Below are 25,691 nucleotides of genomic sequence, written 5' to 3' on the forward strand. Positions count from 1 at the left end.
TCTACCTGTAAGTGAATAAATCTTGATTCCTAGCTGAAAAAAAAAAATGTCAGTTTTTTTTTTCATTCTTTTATGTCAGGTTTGAGGGCTTGTAGGGAGTTCACTGCATTGTAATATATTGATCATATTTTGAATTGCTAAATGAAATTGCTTTTTTTTTCTGGCCTTACAGATTATTTCCATCATAGGTAATAGAGAAGAGGAAACCTAACCAATGACTGTGGAATAATATGGAAGAAGATGAAAAAACCTTTTTTAATGGGTAAGAAATAAAACTATAATAAAACCTTATTAATGAAAAGTGTTCATAATAGGATTATGCATGGCCAGTCTGTAATATTGCAATCCAATTAGGGTAAATGACCAATCACAATCTTTGTTTCATCCCTATTCTGAACTTTTACTACCTGCTTCCATTGTAAACTTGTTTATTTTTCAATGCCCTGAATTAACTTAAGCTAAGAGGGGACACAGCCATATTTGACATAAACTGGAATCTGGAGACTGGCAAACTTACGGAGTCTAGGGTAGTTTTTGAAGTTTATTGGTGGTTGGATAGAGACTGTGTCTGTCATGACCTGTCAAGAGTAATTATCCACCCCTTCTTCTTCTCCAAGAGCTGCCAGCTGCTCTGATATTAGGCTCACCATGGGGGTCTTGCTCATGTGAGCAAGTGCAGATGTGTGTCAGGTGGTAGTCAAATAGAATTCCACAGAAAGCCCAATAAAAAGTCTGACTAAGGTTATGAGATATAAAAAATTCTAATTATACAAGTCCTTACATTCTTATTGTCAAAAATTTCAGTGTCATAGATAACCAAAACTCTCTATGTGAATCACAGTCCCCTGCCAGAGAGGACCAGCCACTGTTAACTTGACATCTGGGCAAGTTAATCTCTCTCTGTACCTCAGTCATTAGCTTTAAGGTAGAAACAATAAAATGCCTATCTTATAGCAATATTAAGAATTAATTAGTTAATCCTTATAAAAAACTTAAAAAAGAAGGCCTGGCACATAGTGTTTAGTAAATGGTAGCTAGAATTTTCATATGTGTCCCGGTTAGTAATTTTATGTATCAGTCATCCACACATGACTCTTTCTCTGATAAACTCCACCAGTTACATCATCTCTGGATAAGGTTAATCCTGGTGGCAAAGACTTTCATGAAAATTTTCTTTTTGGCTTTAAGTTTCATTTCTCTCAGAGTATGCTGCTAGACTCTGTCTGAGAATAGAGTTATATACCTGGAACTCTTTTTTTTTTTTTTTTTAATTTTTTATTGTGGGTTGTTCAAAACATTACAAATTTCTTGACATATCATATTCCACACTTTGATTCAAGTGGGTTATGAACTCCCACCTTTACCCCATACCCAGATTGCAGAATCACATCACCTGGAACTCTTACTGCATATCTTACGGTATAGGTGATACATACAGGTATGTATGAATAGACAACCACCTTCAGCCTACAATAATTTTATGTTGCCTGCAAAAGTATCTGTTTCAAAGCAGAATGCACAGTTCTCTGATTTCTATTTCTTTCTTTTTAAAATTTTTATTTTTATTTTTTGTAGTACTGGAGATTCAACTCACAGTAATGTTCTACCTATAAGTATATCCCCAGCCTTTTTTAAAAAAATACACACACACACACACACACACATACATATATATGTATATATATATATATATATATATATATATATATTATATATATATATATATATATATTTGGTTGTATATGGACACAATATCTTTATTTTTATTTATTTATTTATTTACTTACTTACTTTTTACGTGGTGCTGAGTATCAAACCCAGTTTCTCACACGTGCAAAGTAAATGCTCTACCACTGAGCTACAACCCCTGGTTCCCTAGCCCTTTTTTTTAAATTTTTTTTTTTCATTTGTAGATGGACACAATGCCTTTATTTTATGTATTTTTATGTGGTGCTGAGGATCGAACCCAGCGCCTCGCACATGCTAGGCAAACGTTCTACCACTGAGCCACAACCCCAGTGCCCTCCACAGCCCTTTTTTTTATGTTTATTTTGAGACAGGATTGTACCAAGTTGCCCAGATTGTCCTTGAACTTGCAATCCTCCTTCCTCATTTTCCCTAGTTGTTGAGATTACAGGCGTGTGCTACCACACTTGGCCCACAGTTCTCTTATTTCTAGATAGCTATAGCAAGTTTTCTGTTAAGTGTCCATCAGTCTACTTGGAAAGACAAGTTTTCTTGAATTTTTCTTTTTCTTTTTTCTTATTTTGTACCAGGGATTAAACTCAGGTGCTTAACCACTGAGCCATATCCCCAGCCCTTTTTTATATTTAGAGACAGGACCTTGCCAAGTTGCTTAGGGCCTCACTGATTTGCTGAGGCTGTCTTTAAACCAATGATCTTCCTGACTCAGCCTCTTGAGCCTCTTTTTTTCTTGTTTCATAGAATAGTAGTAACTTTGCAGATATCTTTGCTGCCTTTCCCATGGCTTGTCAGCATTTTCATAAGTGGTACTGACAGTTGCCCGTCTGGAGAAGGAAGGCACCTCAGTAAGCTTTTTAAAGTATTTCCCTCTTTTTTGGTATTTCCCCGTTGCATTATCCTGGGGCTCTATTAATTATTATGGACTTATTCTATCTGCTGTGACTATAGTGAGGTTGTTTTAATAGGCTAGTACATATAGACAAGAGCCAACATTTACTGAGTTGTGTATCAAGCAATGTTTTAAGCGCCTTACTCATTTATTCATCATTTCACTTAATCCTTTCATCCATTTAAGTGGTAGATACTATTATTATCTTCATTTTAAAGCCTAGAAAAGCTGGGCATGGTGGTGCACTCTTATTATCCCATTGATTTGGGAGCTGAGACAGGAGGATCACAAGTATGAGGCCAACCTCAGCAATTTAATGAAACCCAGTCTCAAAATTTAAAAAAATGAAAAGGGATGGGCTCAATCTCCAGTACCAAATAATAACAACAACAACAATAATAAATTTAAAAAGTAAATCTGAGAAAAGTGAGGTGCGGAATAAGTAATTTTCCCAGAGTTGCAATCTAAGTGGCGACTTAGGATTCCCACCAAGGCCTGTGCTGTTGATCAAGAGAGTACTGGCCTAGTTAATAAAGTTTGCTAAAGGGTGTGAGTTTAATAAGACATGAAGGCCAAATATCTCCTGAAAAAGCCACCATAAGTAATTTTTTAAAAGATCTAATTTGTTTTTGCCTGCCTGTGGGAAGAACTTTTTTTTTTTTTTTTTTAATATTTTGTTAGTTGTTGGAACTTTATTTATTTATTTATATGTGGTACTGAAAATCGAACCCAGTGCCTCACACATACTAGGCAAGTGCTCTACCCCTGAACCCCAGCCCAGCCCAGCCCTGGGGAAGAACTTTTGAAAGCGTGTTAACTTCTTAGATACAGGGAAAATAACAGCATGAAGCAGTTATTTATGAACATTTATTGAATAATTATTTTTCTTGACCTTATTTGAATACAGCTATTTTGCTGCAGGATGAGTTGTTTGTAGTAAATGGAAATCACCTGAACTAGCTGAAGAACATCTGTTTAGAGGGGATTTGGGCGTTGATTTGTGGATTACCATTTAGCTGCTATTCATAGAAACACGCAGACTGAAAGACTGAACTGTGGAGCAGTTTGGAACTGATTGGTAATGGGAAATTGCACTTTTGTCCTGTTAAATAATATTTGATTGACAGCAGGAAGTGGTGCCAGAGAAAAGCCTGGAGAAAGGTGACTTATGGGTCTTATAATTAGAATGTCACTTTTAAGTGATGGTCTAAAAGGTAAATGTACCTTAACAATTGACATTTATACACCACTGGAAGGAGTTATAATATGTAGCTCTTGTGCTGGGGTCTGTCTTGTCAGGCTGAAGCATTGGCTTTTTTTTTTTTCCCCCTCTTCAAATAGCAAAATTCACTTCCTGATGAAATTATTGTTAATGTACAAAGAATAAGTGATATTTAAAGTGACAAGTACCACTGCTAAAATGTCCTGGCCTTCTTATAAGTGTGGCTTCATGTAGTGAGTGATGTTTTCGTCTGTTTTTTTTTTTTTTAATCCCCTTCCCTTGTTTGAAAATTTCTGAATGTTGATCAAAGTTATGGCTCTTAACTTCTTAATTCAAGGACTAAGGCAGTTCTTTCAGGGTCTGATAAGGTCAAAACCATTTTTCATTAAAATATTATTTGCTTTTCTTCCCTTCATTTACACAGGAGTTTGCAAGGAGTTTTCCAAAGGCTATCTAAAATGAAACTCAATAGATGCAGAAGCAGAGGAGAATCCAGCAGTCTTTCTTAATTAATTTTAGACAGTAAAAAAGATTTGCAAAAAAGTTTAGGCCACTCTTCTTCATTGAGAAGCACTGTGGTTTGTATCTGCATCAGAACATTGCAAAGACCTCAGTGCAGGCCAGAGAGTCATAGTGCCCTCTCCGACTGAGAGGTGCCAAAGCTGGAATATTCTTTGTATGGTTTGCTGCCAACTTTGGAAAGGACCTTTCTGGACAGCCATTTATCTTGCAGTATTAATTGAACATTTACTATGTTCTGTCTTGTAGGAATTGGAAACAACGCAGTAAAGAAAATAAAAGCAAAAAAAAATTTCTCTACCCACCTGGAGCTTGCATACTAGCTTCCATTCCAACCCTTTTGTCTGTTGACTTAGAGTAGCTTCTCCTACAGGGGAATCTCAGGATTCATAGACACTGTGGATCTTCAGTGCTGACTCGTCTTTCTCAGTATGACTTGATATTTTTGATTATTTTTTAAAAGGCACTAAATGATTTAGGATTTTTTATAATAGATGTACAGCTATAAAGATGGGTGTATTCAGTCATTCTTGTTATGGTTGATTTACTCTTGTTATCAAAGTTAGTGCCACTTTTGTCCAGTGAGGCACAGTGACTCAGGAGGCTGAGGCAGGATTGCAAGTTCAAGGCCAACCTCAACAACTTAGTGAGGCCCTGTCTCAAAATAAAAAAAATAAAAAGTGCTGGTGATGTAACTCAGTGGTAAAGTGCCCTGGGATCCAACCCCTTGTACAGATAAACAATAGTTGGTTTTCTATTTATTTATTTTTTGTTTGTTTATTTTTATAGTCCTGAGGATTGGGGCCTTGCATGTGCAGGGCAAACACTCTACCACTGAGCTACATCCGTATCCCTTGATTTTTAATTTAATTTTTTAAAAAAGTTATTTGAAGAAAAAATGTTCTTTTATGTATGAGATTTTCTTTGCCTGATGAGTTGCTTCTAAGATCCTGTAATTTGTTTAAGAGACTTTTATATAGAGATTACTTGGCTCATTAAATCGAGTCACCTAATAGTGCCTTGAAGGTTAAGGAATAGACTCTCATAGACTCCCGCCCAGCGGCTCGATGTCTATCTTATGTGTGTCTTGTCACTCACTCACTTCAGCTATTTCTAAGCGCAAACAATTGGTAATGTCCTTAGAATGTTAATAGAAAAGAAAACTGACATTCAAAATGTGAATGTCCAAAAATTTTCTCTAACGATTATTTTAATCTTAAAATACACTTTAATAGAAGCTCTTTTTTTTTTTTTTTTTTTTAATTGGGCATTTTTTGTTCTTTCATTCATTGATCTTGTTACTTAGAAAGATAAAATGGCTGTTGTACATTCAGTATTGCTGTCTGCCAGGTGCCCTGTTCTTAATTGTGCCTGGTGTACCAAAGACCAGAATGGCCAAGGTTCAGATAAAATACATCTTCTGTCCAAGTGAGAGGTGTGGTCATGTTCATGACTGGGGAAGGGGAAATTGAAGAATCCTTATCAAAGTGTTCAACCAGACTCTTTTTTTGAGGGGGAGGGGTATGCCTTTCCTTGCTTTCAGAGGTAGATGGAGCTTCTAGTTCCTGAGCCTTTCCAGGTTCGTGAGGTTGTAACCAGCATGGTCCTTGCATATTTCATTGTCCTATAGACGGCATTTAAGATTTGGCATGTTCTGGTCTTTTTAGTTTCCATTCCTCCATTCACTTTCCACTTTCAATATTTTCATGGAACCCTTCATCTTCTGTTATTTCATCTTCTATTCTTTCTGTTTTAAGAATTTATCTCCCCTTTTTGTTCCTTTATTGTGATTTTAATAGGGTATTAAGAGGGCGAAGAGGTAAACATGTATATTCATTCTGCTGTGTTTTACTGGGGGCCCAAGGTTTAACATATTAAGTTTATACAAACTACTGGAATTGTCTTAGTTGTTTTTTTTAAATTTTTTTTTTTTAGTTTTCGGCAGACACAACATCTTTGTTTGTATGTGGTGCTAAGGATCGAACCTGGGCCGCATGCATGCCAGGCGAGCGCGCTACCGCTTGAGCCACATCCCCAGCTCGTCTTAGTTGGTTTTTTAAAAAAATGTTTTTAGTTGTAGATAGACACAATACCTTTATTTTTATTTTTTGTAGTTGTGGATGGACATCATACCTTGATTTTTTTTTTTATTTTTATGTGGTGCTGAGGATTGAACCCAGTGCCTCACATATTTGAGGCAAGCACTCTGCCACTGAGTCACAACCCCAGCCCAATACCTTTATTTTTATGTGGGGCTGAGAACAGAACCCAGTGCCTCACATGTTCTACCACTGAGCCACACCCCCAGCCCAATGTTAGTTGGTTTTTTATTTAATTTAAAAATCTCTTCAAGCTAGGTACAATGGCACATGCTACTCAGGAGACTTGAGTCTAAGAGTTTGACCAGCCTGGGCAATTCAGTGAGACCCTAGCTCAACATAAAACAAAACCCCACAAAATCCCTTTAGATTCTATTGAGGTTTAGAAAATTTATTCATATTAGTGTTAATCACCTAATTTTTTGAGTTAGGCATTAGCACATAAATTATTTTATATAATCATCATACCAACTCTGTAGATAATTATATTCTTTTATTTTTTTAATTTAAAAAGTTTTTTAGTTGCTGGTGGATCTTTATTTTTAATTTATTCATTTATATGTGATGGTGAGAATTGAACTCAATGCCTCATGCATTGCTAGGCAAGCGCTGTACCACTGAGCTACAACCCCAGCACATATTCTTTTATTTTTAAATTTTTGTTGTTGTTGTTGTACTGAGATTGAATCCATGGCTTTATACATGCTAGGCAAGCACTCTACCTTACCTACATCTTTATCTTTATTTATTTTTTATTTTGAGGCAGGGTCTCATTAAATTGCCCAAACTGACCTCAAACTTGTGATCCTCCTGCCTCAGCCTCCCAAGTAGGTGGCATTACAGGCATATGCCACCACACTTAGATAATTATACTCCATTTTAATGAATATGGGAACAAGTTCAGAAAAGTTAAGTTACAAACTTAAAGTCACACAACTAATGCCAGGTTTGAGATAAGTTTCTAAACAACATTTAATATTTATCATAGGAGATTCAGAGAGATGGGAGGCATCAAGATCACCTAACGGTTTAAGCAATAGTAATGCAAGTGTGTAGAGTTTTGGTCTTGAATTTGACAGTAGAGAATGGCACTGGAAATGGGGTGGGGTGAATAGGTTCAAGAAGTTGGGAAGGGGAACATTTAAATCCATTCTTTTGAATGAGCAAAGAATCTAGACAAGGGTCTGAACCTTTCTTTCTTTTCTTTTTTTTTAAGTTGCAGATGGACACAATGCCTTTATTTTTATTTATTTGTTTATCTATTTAATATTTGTTTTTTAGTCATAGTTGGACACAATACCTTTATTTATTTATTTTTATGTGGTGCTGAGATCGAACCCAGGGCCTCGAACATGCTAGGCGAGCGCTCTACCACTGAGCTACAACCCCAGCCCTATTTATTTATTTTTATGCTGTACTGAAAATCGAGCTCAGTGCTTCACATATGCTAGGCAAGTGCTCTACTACTGAGCTACAACCCCAGCCCATGAACCTTTCATTTTTAAAAACAAATAAGTAGGGTTTGGTAGCTGATTTGATTGTGACATGAACAGGAGTTAAAGAGAATGACAAGTTTTCAAGTCAGATGAATAGAAGTGCCGTACCAAGGACTAGGTAAAAGGTAGGAAGAGTTGCTGAACTAAGGGAAAATTAGTAAATTTAAAGACTGTTATGTGTTATAAACATCTGACATGTCTTCTGTATTTTATTACTTGTTTTTTTGACATTTATCTAAATGTCCAGTGATTATATCATATACTGTTACAGAAAGTCAAATTCATTAAGTCACAGTGTTTCCTGGTTTATAGTATGTACTCTTTTTTTTTTTTTTTAATATTTTTTAGTTGTTAATGGACCTTTATTTTATTTATTTATATGTGGTGCTGAGAATCAAATCCAGTGCCTTACACATGCTGGGCAAGTACTCTACAACCCCATCCCCTAATGTGAACTCTTACTTTAAAACTTTTCTTTTCCTGGGCCGGGGATGTGGCTCAAGCAGTAGCGCGCTCGCCTGGCATGCGTGCGGCCCGGGTTCGATCCTCAGCACCACATACAAACAAAGATGTTGTGTCCGCCGAAAACTAAAAAAAAAAAAAAATAAATATTAAAATTCTCTCTAAAAAAAAACAAAAAAACTTTTCCTTTCTTTCCTCCTTCCTTCCTTTCTTCCTCCCTCCCTCCCTTCCTTCCTTTATTTCTTTCTTCCTTGACCTAGCTAGGCAAGGGCTCTACCACTAAGCTACTTTTACTACAGCTCTTCTATGATTTTTTTGTTTTATATTTTTGGTACTGGGGATTGAACCCAGGGATGCTCAACCACTGAACTACACCCCCAGGCCTTTTTATTTTTTATTTTGCAACAGGGTCTTGCTAAGTTGCTTAGGGCCTCCTAAGTTGCTGAGGCTGGCCTTGAACTTGAGATCCTTTTGCCTCAGCCTCCCCAGTTGCTGAGATTACAGGCATGTGCCACTTCACCAGGCTAAAGTTGATATTTAGTATTTTTAGATCTGTGACTTAAGTGCCTTTGTCTCCCCCAACCCTTGAAAGCAAGTATTCTGATTTAATTAGAACATCAAGTATTTTACAAGACCAAGAACCTAATAGAAAAGACATGAATTGAGAGTTCACATAAAAAGAAAGAAAACCATAATTAACAGCATACAAATGAACATAATATATAATGCATATATAATTTTCCAAATGTCATATTGAAACTTTTTAAAAAATATATCATCCCCAGTAATAGGTAAACATTAAATACTAGTGGTGCCAGATACGAAGGGGGGAGTATATATTAAATGTAACCTTTTTGGAGGGCAGTTTGATCTATCCCAAATTTAAATGCATATATCCCTTAACACACCAATTCATCTTTTGTAAATTACTTCACAAACATACTTGCATAAGTGTGCCATGATATGTGCCCAACAATTTCTATATGTATCATTTGTAATAATGAAACATCAAAAACAGCATTATTCTCCTCTTATAGTGAGATAAATGAATTGTGCAATACCTATCATACAATATGGTACAGTCTTTCATTTCTTTTTTTTTTTTTTTAAGAGAGAGAGAGAGAGAGAGAGAGAGAGAGAGAATTTTAATATTTATTTTTTAGTTTTCGGAGGACACAACATCTTTGTTTGTATGTGGTGCTGAGGATCGCACCCGGGCCGCTCGCATGCCAGGCGAGCGCGCTATCGCTTGAGCCACATCCCCAGCCCTGTCTTTCATTTCTTTAATTTAATTTGAGACAGGGGTTTGGCTGTGTTGCCCAGGCTGCTCTCAAACTCTTGGGCTCAAGGCCTCCTTCTTTGGCCTGTGAGTAACTGGGACTATAGGTATGTGCCACTGTGCCTGACTCATGGTATAGTTTTTTTTTTTTTTTTTTTTTAAAAGAATGAGAGAAAGCCAGGCATATGGAACATATGACCACCATACATTGTTCCATAAGAAAGATGCAGAATAACATGTATGGTAGGATCCAATTATTAAACCTTATTATTATTATTTAGTACTAGGCATTGAATCTAGGGTTGTATAATCCTTAAGTAACATCCCAGCACTGACCTCCCACCTTTTATAAAATTTGGAGACAGGGTCTCCTGCCTCAGCCTCCTGAGTTGCTGGGATTAGAGGCGTGCACCATCACTCCCAGTTAAATATTATGTTTTCAAATGCATAAAAGATTCCTGGAAGTGTGTTCCAGAGATCTCTTCAGCAGTACTCCTTCTACAGAGGCTATTGGGGATGGAAAGCAGAGGGAGAATTTTACTCTTGAAATTTTTATATATTCTGTATTTGCATATTAGGTTTTTTAAAGTATATAAAAATCAGCAGGAAAAAGAGTTCCAGTTGTCTTTTATCTATAATAAACACTGTTTCCCATAATTAAAAAAACATTTTATTAGGGAAAATTTTGGACTTTATGCTCTCTCTGCCTTACTCTACTCTTAGATTATTTTGAAGCAAATTGTAGATATTTATTTAATTTATTCTTAAGAATTTCATGATGTGCCTCTGAAGATGAGTTCTTTAAATAAAGCAGTTATCATTAAGTATATAAAAACTGACAGTCATTCTTTAATGTCATTGAATATCTAGTAGTCAATGTACAAGTTCCCCCACATTATCTAATTTTTAAATGTAGTTGCTTATTTGAATCAAGATAGAAGTAAAGTTCAAATGTTGCAATTAGTTGATTGTTCCTCTTTTTCTCCTGCAAATTATTTATTAAGGCAATTGAGTCATTTGTTCTGATAGTTTCCTTCAGTCTAAATATTGGTGATTGTATTCCAAATGGTGTCAATTAAAATTTATTATGTCTTTTACTGTATTATCTGTAAATTGGTAGTTAGATCTAGAAACTAATTGTATTCGAGTCCATTCTTTCTTTTGTGAAGTAAACGTGGAGTACATTTCCATCCAGAGGTAAATAAGGACTCTACCTTTTTCTTTTTCTTTATTGGACATAAAGTAACCATTGATGGTAATTATCTAGTTCCACTGATAAGTGAAACTATTAGCTTGTGGCTGTGGTCGGTTGAATATTCTATGGCATACATTTAGGTATAAATTATTTTAAGCACTTTCTAATTTTTAAAATTATCTGCCATTATTTAATTTTTTTTTTTTTTAGTTGTTGATGGACCTTTGTTTTATCATTTTATTTGTATGCAGTGCTGAGGATTGACTCCAGTGCCTCACACATGCTATGCAATTGCTCTACTACTGAGCCACAATCCCAGTTCATGCATTATTTTTTTAATGAAGTTTTTTTAATATATATATGTTTTAGTTGTTGATAGACCTTTATTTTATTCATTTATTTATATGCGGTGCTGAGAATCGAATCCATTGTCTAGCACATGCTAGGCAGGTGCTCTACCACTGAGCCACAACCCCAGCCCTACCATGCCATTATTTTTTATTGGTGTTCTTGTTTATTCTTGGACCCTCATCATGGTTTAAAGTTCCATCTGCTCAGAAAGATTATCTTGTTTTCAAGCCTCAGTTTCTAAGTACTTGTGTTTTCTTAATTTTTTTAATTGACACATTATATTTGTACATATTTATAGGGTACAGTTTAATAATTCAATACATACATGTAATGTGTAATGAACATATCAGGATAATTAGCATTTCCATCTCCTCAAACATTAATCATTTTTGCGTATTGAATACCTTCAGACTCTTCTAGTTATTTTTAAATACATCACAGATTGCTGTAGGCTGTAGTTAACTTGTGCTGGGGAACACTAGAACTCCTATCTCGCTGTATTTTGGTGCTCCTTATCTAACCTCTTTCCATTCCTTCTTCCTGCTTTCTCAGTTTTTATGAGTACCTTTTTTTCCCCTTTTGAGGGTATATAAAGGAATTTTAGACATATTTGTAATTTGCGGAAGAAGAGACTATAGTAGAAAGTTATTAACTCATTTTGTTCCACACAATAAATACGTGTGTACCCCTCTTATCTGTAGGGACCTCCCTTAGTGGATGCCTGAAACCTTGGCTAGTGCTGAACTGAACCTTGTATATAGAATTGTTCCTAGGTATCCTCGGGGTGGTTCCAGGACCTCCATGCAGACACCAAAATCCAAGAATGAGCAACTTTTTTATATAATATGATGTGGTATTTGCACATAACCTATAAACATTCTCCATATCTGATAAACCATCTCTAAATTACGTGTAATACCTAATACAACATAAATGCTATGTAAATAGTAACTATTGTTTAGGGAATATATACATAACTATGATAAAATTTAATTTATAAATTAAGCATAGTAGATAATAATAAAATCAAACAATTTTAACAGTATCTTGTAATAAAAATTATATGAATATATTTTCTCTCAAAATACCTTATTGTATTATACTCATTCTTTTTTTGGGGGGGTGGAGTCCCAGGGATTGAACTCAGGGTCACTCCACCACTGAGCCACATCCCCAGCCCTATTTATTTTATTTAGAGACAGGGTCTCACTGAGTTAGTTGTGTAGCGCCTTGCTAAATTGCTGATGCTGGCTTTAAACTCACGATCATCCTGCCTCCACCTCCTGAGCTGCTGGGATTACAGGTGTGTGCCACCATGCCTGACGTTTTATACTCGTTTTTCTTGTGATGATGTGAGATGATACAGTGCCAATGTAATGAGATGAAGTGAGGTGAATGGTGTTGGGATGGGCTGGTGCTGACCTGACAGTACATCAAAAGAAGGATCATTAAGCCATGAAAAGTCACTTAACTGCCGTGGCAGCAACTAAGATGGGAAGGGTAAGTAAGAGTCAGGACAAGAAGGAGTGAGAGGTCAGAGGGACGGTGAAAGCATTCCTTCGGAGGAAGCAGCTTTTCTGGGAATGCCCAGAAGCAAAAGAGGGTAATTCCATAGGGGGACTAAAATTAACAGCTGGAGCCTTGTCATGGTGTAAGGAAAAAGGGTCGGGCTAAGAGGTATGTAGGATGGGACGTGAAAGACTTGATGAACTATTATGCAGCAATTGGACTTTATTCTCTAGGCAGTGAGAATGACACATTTGGTTTGAGGCTGAATGCAGAAGACCTGTTAAAAGGCTATCGCAGTGATGTGGGCTGATGGGAACCAAAATTACATTAGAAGCAATGGAGAGGGAGGGAGCTTTGTTCATTATTCCTCCTCCTCCTCCTCCTCCTCCTCCTCCTCCCTCCTCCTCCTCCTCCCCCTCCTCCTCCTCCCCCCCTTCCTTTTCCTTCCTCCTCCTTCCTCCTCCTTCTTCTTTCTTCTTTCTTTTTGGTACTGGGGATAGAACTCAAGGGCACTTGGCCACTGAGCCACATCCCCAGCCCTATTTTGTATTGTATTTAGAAACAGGGTCTCACTGAATTGTTTAGCGCTGGCTTTGAACTCATGATCTTCCTGCCTCAGCCTCCCAAGCTGCTGGGATTACAGGCATGCACCACTGCATCTGGTGCTTTGTTCATTCTTTTAGAAAATAATTACTAAGGCTGTCTTCAACTAGATGCTGTTCCAGGTGTTTGGCCTATAGCTATAAGCAAAGCAGACAGAACTCCTTGCCCTTACAGAGCTTCTAGACTAGTGGAAGGACAGTAGTTCAGGACGTGTATACTATGTTTAGTGGTAATTGCTAGGAAGGAAAACAAATCAGGATGGGGCTTAACTAACGGATGTGTTGAGTGGGAGCAGTTTTTACCTAGGGTGGCCTGGGAAGACTTGACTGAGAAGACAACATCTGAGGACACATTTGAATGAAGTGAGGGAGCGAGGGGATGGGTGTTTGGGTACAAGAAGCAGAGCTGCACAGGTCACCAGAGTGCCAGGGTATTGCAGGAACAGTGAGGTGGCCAGTGTGGCTGACAGGGGGTCAGGGAGGGGGATGATGATGAGTGCTGAGGACACAGAGATAAGGGGGTCTGAACAAGTAGGGCCTTCTTGGGCCTTCTAAAGATTCAATAGAAATAAAGCCAGGGTTCATAAAGAAGAGTCAATAGGATTTGGTTCCTGATGGAATGTGGGAGGTGGTAGAGAGGAGTCTCTAACACTATGGCTTCATGGGTGAAAATAAAGCAGCTGGAGCAGGCAAGCTTAGATCCCATTATCATGGAAATCTCTCTTTTATTACAACTTTGGGGAGAGGTAATATTGATTACATCCATTATGAAGTGGAAAGTCTCTCACCACAAAATGGATTTTCCTTGGGTTTGGGGACAGACTTGAGTATACAGTAACCAGGAGGATGCCTGAGTGATGGGCCAACAGTGCTAGGCTAGATGAAGCCCTTAGGATACTGAAAACTGCTCCCTAACACACATCTCGTGTCATTACATACACACAGTATTTGCATTTTGTCCTCATCCTCAGTTTTTAAGATGGTGCTAAATTCCTGGTTGACATAACATAGCTGAAGAGTACAGCAGCTGCTTCTACTGAAAGAGAAGTCATTATGACTCTGTGTCTGCACTGAACATGGTTTTGGGAGATTCATCCATTCATTGGAGTCTCATAGGTCTCCCTATGATGCCTGGGTTATAAAGATGACAATGACATAATCATTATTCCAAGGACTCAGAGGACTTCGAAGTAGAATCATGTGGATAAAAGAAGCCAGGGATTTTAGTTTGACATGCCATATGTTGGGTGTGAAGAAGGCTATGGAAAGACCAAGAAGGAATTCCTTGGACTCTAGGCTAAGTTGAGCAGACTTCTAAAGGAGGGTGCCTCTGACTCCACAGCCTTTTCATTTACTGCCTCAGGTGTGTGCGATACTCCCTTCCACCTCTGTCTTCCCTCCTCTCCCTCCTTCTTTCCTACCTTTCTTGCAGAAGAGTGAACCCAGGGCCTTGCAAATGTTAAGCACACACTTCATCACTAAGCTGCACCTCTAGCCCACTTCTGTCTCTCCTAAGCCCCTCAGACTTATCCTCTTGAGGAAAACTTGTGTTTATAGGTCCCTGAATGACCTTCTCTATTCTTTTTACCAGTGTTTTGTAGATTATATTAACCAGGGAAGAACAATGACACTTATCAGAAAGCAAATAATATAAACAGGTTCATATGGAATTTATGTCAAATTTATAATTAAAAATAATATATTAATATTATTTATTTTAATATTATTTTATATTAAATAATATAAAATAAAACTATGGATAAATAGCTTTAAAAATGAAATGGATTTGGCTGGATGTGGTGGTGTATTCCTGTAATCCCAGGTACTTGGGAAGCTGGGGCAGGAGCATCACAAGTTTGAGGCTAGCCTAGGCAACTTAGTGAGACCCTGTCTCAAAATAAAAAGAAATTAAAAGATCTGGGGATGTGGCTCAGTGGTAGAGCACCCCTGAGTTCTATCTAGTACCATAAGAGAAAAAAAGCCAAAAAGGAAAGAAAAATTTTGCCCTTTAAAATAGTATTTCTCAGACTTCTGTTCCACTTTCACGATTTTTGCCACATTCTAGTAATATCTGAAGAATTAACATTTTTCTGTAAGCCAAATTACTTTGCTTTTTAACTTAAAAGCCTACTTGAACCTCATCCTAAAAGAAATTCCAGGGGAGCCAGGCACAGTGGCACATGCCTATAATCACAGCATTTCAGGAGGCTGAGGCAGGAGGATTGTAAAATTGAGGGCAGCCTCAGCAATTGAGCAACACCTTGTCTTAAAATAAAAAATAAAAAGGATTGGGATGTGGCTCATGGTAGATCGCCTCTGGCTTAGTCCCTATTTGTAAAAAAAAACCAAAAAAACCACAGGATAGATTTTCTCCTATTTTATAAAACAAAATAATACATTTTTAATTTAAAAATATTTGCTCCTGGAGGATTCCAGTTCTGGGTAAGACAGAAAAAAATACATTTTGCCTAGCCTCTCCTCCTGAATACAGCTCAATAGCTGGATGGAATGCAGAGAGCAGCAATTTGAGGACCCTGAAAAGTAAATAATAGCAGGTAGACTAGAGAAGGCCAGGACTTAAAGTACCACCAATCTAGTCAGGAATTTCTCCTTTTATTCTTAGCACCTCTGGCCTGGAATCAAGGGAGCCAGACCTGAAAGTCAGTGCAAGGCATGACACAGCTCCAGGATAATCCCCCTAGCTCTGACTTGGGTGGGAAAGGAGACTTCCAATGATCAGGAAGAAATAGGAGAAACTTCCACTCTGAACAGTTTTCTCCACTCCTCTGTCCCGGTCCCAGTGTGATCCGCTGATGGTGTCGGCAGTGATGGCAGAAAGGCTGGAGTCCTAAAAGGGTGCGGCAAACGCCTACCACTTTTTTTTTTTTTTTTCTTTTTCTGTCCTCCTATCACTTACCCCTGTAATATATTGTAGAGTCTAAAGCCCCAGCCTTTAGACTGACAGGAAATGAGAGCCCTAGGGAAGCGGAGCACTTGGGAGAAAATGGAATGAGAACCTTGGAAAAGAGACCCATAAAGTTGTTGATGATCTTGGGCTCATCCCTAAACAGCACATGTATGAATCCGATCCTAAGTCTTTGAGAACTGAAATGTGAGTTAGGTCACAACCCAGGTCCTAGGCTGGCCACTGGGTAGTGCTCATGCCAGACAGATCGGAACAGCTCTGCAAAGTTTGAATGTGGAACTGATATTTAAATTATACCCACAGAAGGTTGGTTGGAACTGTGACCTGAATCCAATCAGGTTGATTGCTTAATAAATAAAAAAATTAACATTCTTTGGGGGATTTAAACATGCTCAGTCTTGTCATATTTAAAATACTCAGGATACAAAATTATTCAGCCTATAAAGAACCAGAATAATCTTAACTCATGTGAACAAGACAACCAATTGATACCATCACTGAGATGACAACTTTCCCTCACAGTGTGTTCTTACCTTCTGTCGGATTGGCAAGCCTAGGCCACATTATGTCCTCTGTTGACCCAGTGACCATTGCTAGGCAGAATCCTGCAGAGACTGGTTGATATTTTTCAGGACCCACCCCTGTGCTATTTCCAAGGCCAGCTTCTCCTGAACCGCAGGCCCTGTGCAGGAGGAGTGGATACTCAGCGGGAAAAGCAAAACAAAACTCCTGCTGTCAGACTTCATGAACTTACCTTTCTAACTCTTAGATTGTAAGAGACCTTTCTATAGTGAGGGACAAAGAGCACTGAAAGGAGATTACAAGTCAGATGGCTCAGTACAAATTTTATTAAGCTCTTTGTGTGTTTTCCCTATGTGGATTGTTCTTTCCATTTTTTTTTTTCCTGGGCAGATGAGTTAATATGACTTGAGGCCAACCGTCACTTTAGCACAAAGATAAATAAGGAGCTAAAGAATGCAGAGCAGAGAGCCACCTGATTCTTTGTAGTTGAAGATGATAGTCACTGACCGGCAATTGCAGATCCTTACCAGCTTCACACCCTGGTCTGTGATTTTAGCTGCAGACTCCATATACTGAGCTTGGCACAGTTAGAAGCTGCCATCCCCTCTTCAGAAAGAAATACTCCAGGTGCTCATCAAGGAACCCTCAGTATCCGCCACCATGATTCTCTGGGTCCCTAGTGGTGCTACATCATTTGAAGCTGTACCTTAGTGTGTCTTCAAAGTGTTTCTTTGGCATATTCTGCTTGATTTATCTCTGTTCAACTTACCACCCAGAAGCTACTTGGGAATGCAAAGCAGAGAAGTTCAGAATGCATGCTTGAGAGAAAGGCTGCCGAAGTGTCAGAACTTATTAATATTACAAGTTCTTAAAGCCTTAAAGGTGTCAAGTTTTCAGTTGTGCAGGCTAACAAGGGTTCTGAAAGAAGGTAATTTTAAATCACAAACAAACCTATAACATTTAAATGGCAGGGCAGGTTGTAGGAGCTTCTTAAGAGGTTGGATTTTATTTGAAGAGGTAACTAATAATAGCCTAGAACAATCATTTGCCCAGAAAGATCTATAGTTACCTCTGTAGCACTCAGCCAGTGGGAAAGGAGTCTGTGGGGCTCTGCTGGAAGAATCTCAGCAGGGAGCAAGCTTTGCAACTTTGTTAGCAGTGTCATCTTGTTATTTGGAGGAAGTGTCATGATCACTGTGTAGTAACTGTCATTTCTTCAACTCTGTGTTTCAGGTATTACTTTAAACATTTTGTTATTTCTTAACTAATTTAATGCTTACAACAAACCTGCATAGTAGAAATGTGTTTGTTTATGTTTTATGGATGAGGAAATTGGTCCAGAGAGCTCTTTTGCAGTCACAACTATAAAGAAAGAGCTGAAATTCCAACCCAGGCAGCTTGGCTTGACTTTTTAACTGCTTCTCAGTTTATTTGTAAATGGGAGATTTAAAATTGCTGCCTTAACATTTTACTGAGTTGTAGAGAGCAGAAAATGATAAATAAAAGTACTTTTAGGGCTGTGGTTGTGGCTCAGTGGTAGAGAGCTCACCTCATATGTGCGAGACCCTGGGTTTGAGCCTCAGCACCACATAATAAATAAGTGAAATAAAGGTATATATAAAAAAGTTATAGATATTTTTAAAAAGTACTTTTAATGAGGGAATGGAATATATAAAAGAAAACTTAAGGGGCTAGGAATGTAACTCAGTGGCAGAGCACTTGCCTACCATTTGTGAGATACTGGGTTCGATCCTTAACACAACATAAAAATAAATAAAATAAAGACATGTTGTCCACCTGCAACTATAAAAAAATTAAAAAAAAAAAGAAAGAAAACTTAAGCAGAAGAGCCTAAGACCAATGCCAGAAGTTATCATAAGAAGCTCTTCTCCAGAGAATTCTAATGTTTAAAATCATAGAACCATAAGGTAAAAGGGCTCTCCAAGGCTTTGTTTTAAGAGGACTTGATCTGAAGCAGTGGCTTCCTGATGTTTTTGATTTCATGGATCTTCAAAAGATGTACTTATGTAGCCAGGTGAAGTGGTGCACACCGGTAATCCCAGCGACTTGGAAGGCTGAGGCAGGAGGATTGCAAATCCAAAGCCAGCCTCAGCAACTTAGCAAGGCCCTAAGCAATTTAGCGAGACCCTGCCTGGCTCAAAACAAAATATAAAAGAAGGACTGGGGATGTGGCTCAATGGTTAAGTGCCCCTGGGTTCAATCCCCAGTACCGAAAAAGAAAATAGATGCATATGTGTGCATGCACACACTCACCAATCTAAACCTCCATCTACTTACCTTTACCAGAAGAGAAGAGCATTTTTACACCAAGAATGTTGGAGAGCTATAAACTCTTAATAAAAAACCAGTGTTTCCCCCAAACAAAACAAATTAGCAATCTCATCCTGGCCAGTAAAATTATTGGTCTGGAGATTAGTGGTTAGGGAACTGATTCATCTGGACTATTTTGGGTTAGGATAAGTTATCTTGGGATCAAATGAATTCTCAAGTAATAGTATTATCTCATTGGTTGGAAGCATATTTGGAGAAATACCAGTTGAACTGTAGCTTACCCTGTTTCTGTGTGTGTGTGTGTTTGTGTGTGTGTGTGCGCGCACACGTGCATGTGTGTATATGTTTGTGTGGTGCTGGAATGAAATCCAGGACTTGTACATGCTAGGCAGGCACTCTACTACTGAACTACATCCCTAGCCCTTTTAAAATTTCATTTTAAGACAGTCTCACTAAGTTCCCCAGGCTGGCCTTGAACCTAAAATTCTCTTGAGTTGGCCTCCCTAGTAGCTGCAGTTAGGTGTGTACCACTGTGCCTGGCTTCTTAGTTAGGCTTTTGGTGGTTGCCTTGGTACCTGAGATCGTCTTTCCATCCAGATTCTCTGAGCTTATGTTTTATCTTCCACTTGAGATTATGAATTTTGAGGTCTTGTTATATGTTTTTTTTGGTGTTAAATGTAGTTCTTTATATATCCTGGAGATTGATGTTTTGAGGTGCAGGTGGCAAAGATTTTCTCCCATTCTGTAGGCTTTCTCTTCATGTTCTTGATTGTTTCCTTTGCTGTGAAGAAGCTTTTTAGTTTGATAAAATGCCATTTATTGATTCTTGATTTTTTACTTCTTGTGCTTTAGAAGTCTTATTAAGAAATTCAGTTCCTAAGCTGACATCATGGAGATTTGGGCCTATTTTATTATTATTATTACTATTATTAAGCACAGGGTCTCTGTTTTAGTGCCTAAGTCCTTGATCCACTTTGAGTGAGTTTTGAGCAGGGTGAGAGATAGGGGTTTAATTTCATTTTATTACATATGGATTTCCAGTTATTCAGCACCATTTGTTGAAGAGGCTATCTTTTCTCCAATATATGTTTTGGCGCCTTTGTCTAGTGTGAGATAACCGTGTTTGTCTTCTATTCTGTACCATTGGTCTTCATGTCATTTTGGTGCCAATACCATGCTGTTTTTAATACTGTAGCTTTGTAGTATAATTTAAGGTCTGATATTGTGATGCCTCCTTTTTCACTTTTCTTGCTAAGGATTGCTTTGGCTATTCTGGGTCTCTTATTTTTCCAAATGAATTTCATGACTGTTTTTTCTATTTCTATGAAGAATGTCATTGGGATTTTAATAGGAATTGTATTAAATCTGTATAATGCTCTTGGGGCTATGGCCATTTTGACAGTGTTAGTTCTGCCTATCCATAAGCATGAGAAATCTTTCCATCTTCTAAGGTCTTCAATTTCTTTCTTTAGTGTTCTTTGGTTTTAATTGTAGAGGTCTTTCACCTCTTGTTAGGTTGATTCTGAAATATTTTATTTTCTTTGAGGCAATTGTTAATGGGATAGTTTTTCTAATTTCTCTTTCAGTTGATTCATCACTGATGTATAGGAATGCAGTTGATTTATGGGTATTGTTGTTGTTGTTATTATTATTATTCCATGGATTGAACCCAGGGGTGTTTAACCACCAAGCCACATCCCCATCCCTTTTCTATGTTATTTAGAGACAGGATCTTGCTGGGTTGCTTAGGGTTTCACTAAGTTGCTGAGGCTGGCAATCTTCCTGTCTCAGCTTCCCAAACTGCTGGGATTGTAGGCATGTGCCAACCTGGCTGATGTTAATTTTATATCCTGCTACTTTGTTGAATTCATTTATTAGATCTAGAAGTTTTCTGGTGGAATTTCTTGGGTCTTCTGAATATAGAAGTTTTAAATGACTCAGTTTTAAATGACCTGTCTTCAGGTTTGCTCCTTTTTGCTTTTACCTAATCAAGTCTGCAGTTGAACCCTTCTGATGAATTTTAGCTTCAGTGATTGTGTTTTTCAACCACAGAGTTTGTGTTTGCATATTTTTAATAGTTTTAGTTTTGTTTATGCATTGTTTTCTTAATTTCACTTAGTTTAATATCTGTATTCTCTTTTAGCTTATTGAGCATCTTTAAAACAGTTATTCTTTGTCAGGCAGTTCATAGATCTACATTTTTTAGGATCTGTTTCTGGAGTTTTATTTAGTTGCTTTAAGCTGTATTTCCCTGTATATCTTGTACATCTTGTAATCTTTTGCTGGGATTTGGGCATTTGCTAAAGTACCTCCCCAGGTCTTTGTGTGATGGCTTTGTGTAGAGGAAGACCTTTACTAATGAGCCCTGCTAATGGCTGTAGGATTTTTTTCAGATCTCTTGCTCCCCCTGACATCTTCCTGATGTCAATGTGCTGCTTTCCTTATTTTCAGTGGCTTCCAAGCTCTCATGGTTGTCTGTTCAGTACTCTGTGTCAGGTGAGATAGATAGAATATTGAATACACAGTCTACTTATTTTTGTCCAAAGAGAGGAAGCCCAGTGTGGGGTAGGGTGGTGGAGGTAGGATTTCAACACCCTTTTGTCCTCTTGTCTTTGCTCATACTATCCTCAAGGGCCTCACACTACCTTCAGCTAATTCTTTAGTAAATAAATTTAATATCTATCAGGCATTCCATTGGCCCTGGAAAGAGTGGAAGAGGCATGGTTCCGGCCTTCTCTGTACTTCCTTTGGGGAAAGACCTGTAGCTGCCTAGTCCGCCATTGTGTGGCTAGCACTCCCTCTAACGCTTTTATGTTTAAAGCATTTTGGTGGGCTTTGGAGATATGAGGAGATGGTAGCTTCCCTGAAATAACATACCTTCTGAATGGGAGGACCGATTTATAAATTAAAAATATCAATATTTAAAAGACTGTAAAAAGTAAGCAAACAACCTGTAAATGCAATATGAACTCAAAATAGGACGTCATAAGTAGTTGGACTTTAAACACAGGGTGGAAGAAAAAGTAAGCCTCTCCAGATGGTAAGCTACTTGTAGGCAGTTATTATTGGTAGAGGGTGTTTGGGTGGAAATTATTTTCCATTTAAAATGGATGAGGCGAAGCTGGGCATAGTAGCACATGCATGTAATCCTAGCAACTTGGCAGGCTGAGATAGGAGGATCCCAAGTTCAAGGCCAGCCGTGGCAATTTAGTAAAACTTATCTCGAATTTAAAATAATAATAATAATAAAAAGGACTGCAGCGGGCAGGCGGGCTGGAGTTGTGGCTCAGTGGCAGAGTGCTTGCCTTGTACATGTGAGGCACTGGGTTCGATCCTCAGCACCACATAAAATAAGAACAAACAAAATAAAGATAATGTGTTCATGTATAAGTAAAATATATTTTGAAAAAAAGGACTGGGAATGTAGCTCAGTGGTAGAGCATACCTGGATTCAATCCCCAGTACTGCAAGAATGAATGAATGAATGAATGAAAAAAGTAGATGAGACAGAACTTTTCAGTCCATGGTAAGTGTAGAGTCATGGAGCCAGTCACAGAAATGGAGAGATCAGGGATGGGAGTGTTAGTTTGCCTGTTTAACAGGACAAACATCGTGTCCATTGGTCAAGGTATCTTTATTTCAGGACTTTTGAGTACTGCTTTCTAAAGAAAGACTTTTAGTATTCCCTAAGAGCCAAAAGAAATGTCTCCTTTCTTAGCTGCCCTCCAGCTTACTCTGTCTACTTCTGTAAACTTCCTTCTCACCTATTCACTTCCTATTCTGTTTAGTTTTCTTTTACCCACCTTTCCTTAGCTTGCTTTCTTTGTTTCTTAAAGCAACAGTTGTGTTTACATCCCAGTGCCTTCCATTTTCCAAACTTGAGTAACCTAGCAAAACTAAGTTGCAGTCAAGTTGTTTATCATGACTGCATTTTAGCATCTTATAATAGGAATGTTAACAGCATGAACATCCCTTTAAGTTCTCTAAAGCCTCTCTTGCATGCTAAATGTATATTTGTCATTGTTTCATCTAATCATCTACCTGTCCAAAAGGCATTACTACACCTTTGCTACTTTGGAAAATACTAAATAAATGTAAGACACAGCAACCCTGTAGTCAGCTATGTTCTCTAAACTAAGGATTGCCCCCATAATGGTGGGCAAAAACTTACACTGAAGACTTAGTGGTGGTTTGGGGTTAGAATGTTGCATCACCCTCAAGAATTCCCACCACTTTCCTTTGCCACTATTTCCCTATTTCTACTGTCATATCTAAGAAACAGGAAGAAAAAAACAATGTCTCAAGTACAGATGGTCCTCAATTTATGATGGTTCAACTTGTGATTTTTTGACTTTACAATGGTATGAAAATAGTACATATTACGTAGAAACCACGCTTCAAATTTTGAATATTCATATTTTCCTGGGCTAGCAATATGAAGTACAATACTTTTTCATGATGCTGCGTAGTGGCATCAAGCTGCAGCTCCCACTAAGCCATGCAATCAGGAAGGTAGACCATGAATACTGTACAGTGTGCTATTGTATTTCTAAGCTGTGATGTTCATTCAGTAGGTTAGTTATATTCATTGCACTTGGAATCATACACTAAATAATCTGGGCTTAGGTTAATAACCAGGATCTTACATATGGACTGTCAGCCCACTCTTCACCAGTTGGCCCATTAAGGATATGGAATGAAATCTTGCTACTATTTCTTACATTTCCTTTGCATCCATACTGTGATAATTGTGTCCACTTCTGCCTTTGTTGAACTAGATTTCACACCTGTGATGTGTGGCAGGTATGAGAATTCTGACCCATAACAAAGAGAAATATGGGGTAGGTATTTCACATGGAATTTTTTATACTTTTTTGAGTTTTCAAACTAGACTCATTTCTAAAATCTTATTTAGAGTATGGAGGAAGCTATTGGAGAAAGGTTACATGTCAGTGCTTAAACATTTTATCACCTATTATAATTCTCAAATTATTAATCATTTATTTTAACTGAGAATTAATAGAGAAATATATGTAATGAAAATAAACAAAAATTTACTTCCCTAATTATAGGTCTAAATTTCTTATTAATGGGAATTTAAGTCAAAGGCACCTTCCTCAAAAAAGGGCAGAAAAACAGCTAGAAGTACTATAAGATCTTCGATCACAAAAGAGTTAAAGAAATATTGAATTAGATTTATTTATTTATTTATTTTTTGTATTGGGGATTGAACTCAGGAGCACTCAACCACTGAGTCACATCCCCAGCCCTATTTTGTATTTTATTTAGAGGTAGGGTCTCACTGAGTTGCTTAGGGCCTCACCATTGCTGAGGCTGGCTTTTGACCTTGCAATCCTCCTGCCTCAACCTCCAGAGCTGCTGGGATTACAGGCGTGTGCCACCGCTCCTGGCTAGATTTAATGTTTTTAAGATATCAAATTTGTCAATCATTTTAGTTAATTGAGATTTGTGGTGTGCCTAATCCTGTTCTGACTGACTTCTGTGCCTCAGTGCTTATTACATCATAGGTGTGTGCTCAGTAAATATTTATTTACTAAATTAATATCTAGTGATAAAGTTTTGCCAAAAATGCCCTCTAGTGGAAGCTGGTATCTTTGAACAACATAGTCCCCATAATAAGAATGAATATCTGGTTGAAAAAAAAACTAACTTCATTTAAATATGACACATATTGGGAGCCATTAAAAATGGCATCTTTAATGTGCTTTTTTTCCCTGTCTTTGCAAACAACACACCATGTGTACAGTTGTCTAAAAAACCAAGTCTTTTTAAACGTTTGACCTTTGTGTCTGCATGTACCAGTTTTGTTTATACTAGGACCTAGGCAATTACCCATACATTCTCGTGTAGCTTGGAAAGCATGACAGTCCGCTGTGGTACCTGGCAAAGGAGCTGGAACTGGGAAAGAATAGGTTAATGAGCAATCACAGACTTTCAGAAGATAATTATATCTGCATAATGCAAAAGCATTTCAATTTATTTATCAAAGAGAAGGGGCTCCACCTAGGATTAGAAGTCAAGATAGGCATCTAATATCAGTAAAGGATGCTCAGGGGAAAATTAGGATTGAATTTTTAGTTCTTATATCAAAATCCCTGGGAAGGCAGTGAGTGTATATCCTTTGCCTTAAGCAGAAATATGAAATATGGCTGGGAAACTAGATAAACAACTGAGGGCTGTGGGCAATAAGGTATTCTTTGAGGTAGAGATTCATGTGTGGTAGAGTGGGCAGGAAAAGACCATTATGAAAATGATGAACCTGCCAGGCATGTGACACATGCTTGTGATCTCGTGACTCAGGAGGCTAAGGCAGGAGGATCATAAGTTTGAGGCCAATCTCAGAAACTTAGCAGGCTCTGAGCAACTTAGGAGGATGCTGTCTCAAAATAAAAGAGAAGTAAGGGCTGGGCATGTAGCTCAGTGGTAAAAGGCCCCTGGGTTCATTCCTAAGTACCAAAAGTGAAGGGGGGAAAAAAAGGAAAGAAAAATGGGGCTTTGAGGATTAGAACAGAAGAGGATGGATAGCATGGCAAGGAGGTAAGTGTATCTGGGGACTTCTGATTAGTAGACCAGACTATCTGGTTGTTTGTATTTAAAAAAAAA

General features: G+C 37.9%; 1 protein-coding gene across 16 annotated transcripts in view; it reads left to right on the forward strand.

Moving 5' to 3' along the window:
* Positions 1 to 25,691, forward strand: part of Usp49 (ubiquitin specific peptidase 49) — an 82,635-nt gene that overhangs the window by 28,376 nt on the left and 28,568 nt on the right. For 14 of the 16 annotated variants that reach the window (XM_027950400.2, XM_027950398.2, XM_071613398.1 and 11 more), the window contains one exon: positions 173 to 262. The gene's annotated coding sequence lies outside the window, so the exon portion shown is untranslated. The remainder of the gene's footprint in view (positions 1 to 172; positions 263 to 25,691) is intronic. The other 2 variants (XM_027950395.2, XM_027950397.2) reach the window with 1 other exon arrangement.

This window comes from Marmota flaviventris, chromosome 6 (assembly GCF_047511675.1).
Source record: "Marmota flaviventris isolate mMarFla1 chromosome 6, mMarFla1.hap1, whole genome shotgun sequence".
NCBI lineage: Eukaryota > Metazoa > Chordata > Mammalia > Rodentia > Sciuridae > Marmota > Marmota flaviventris.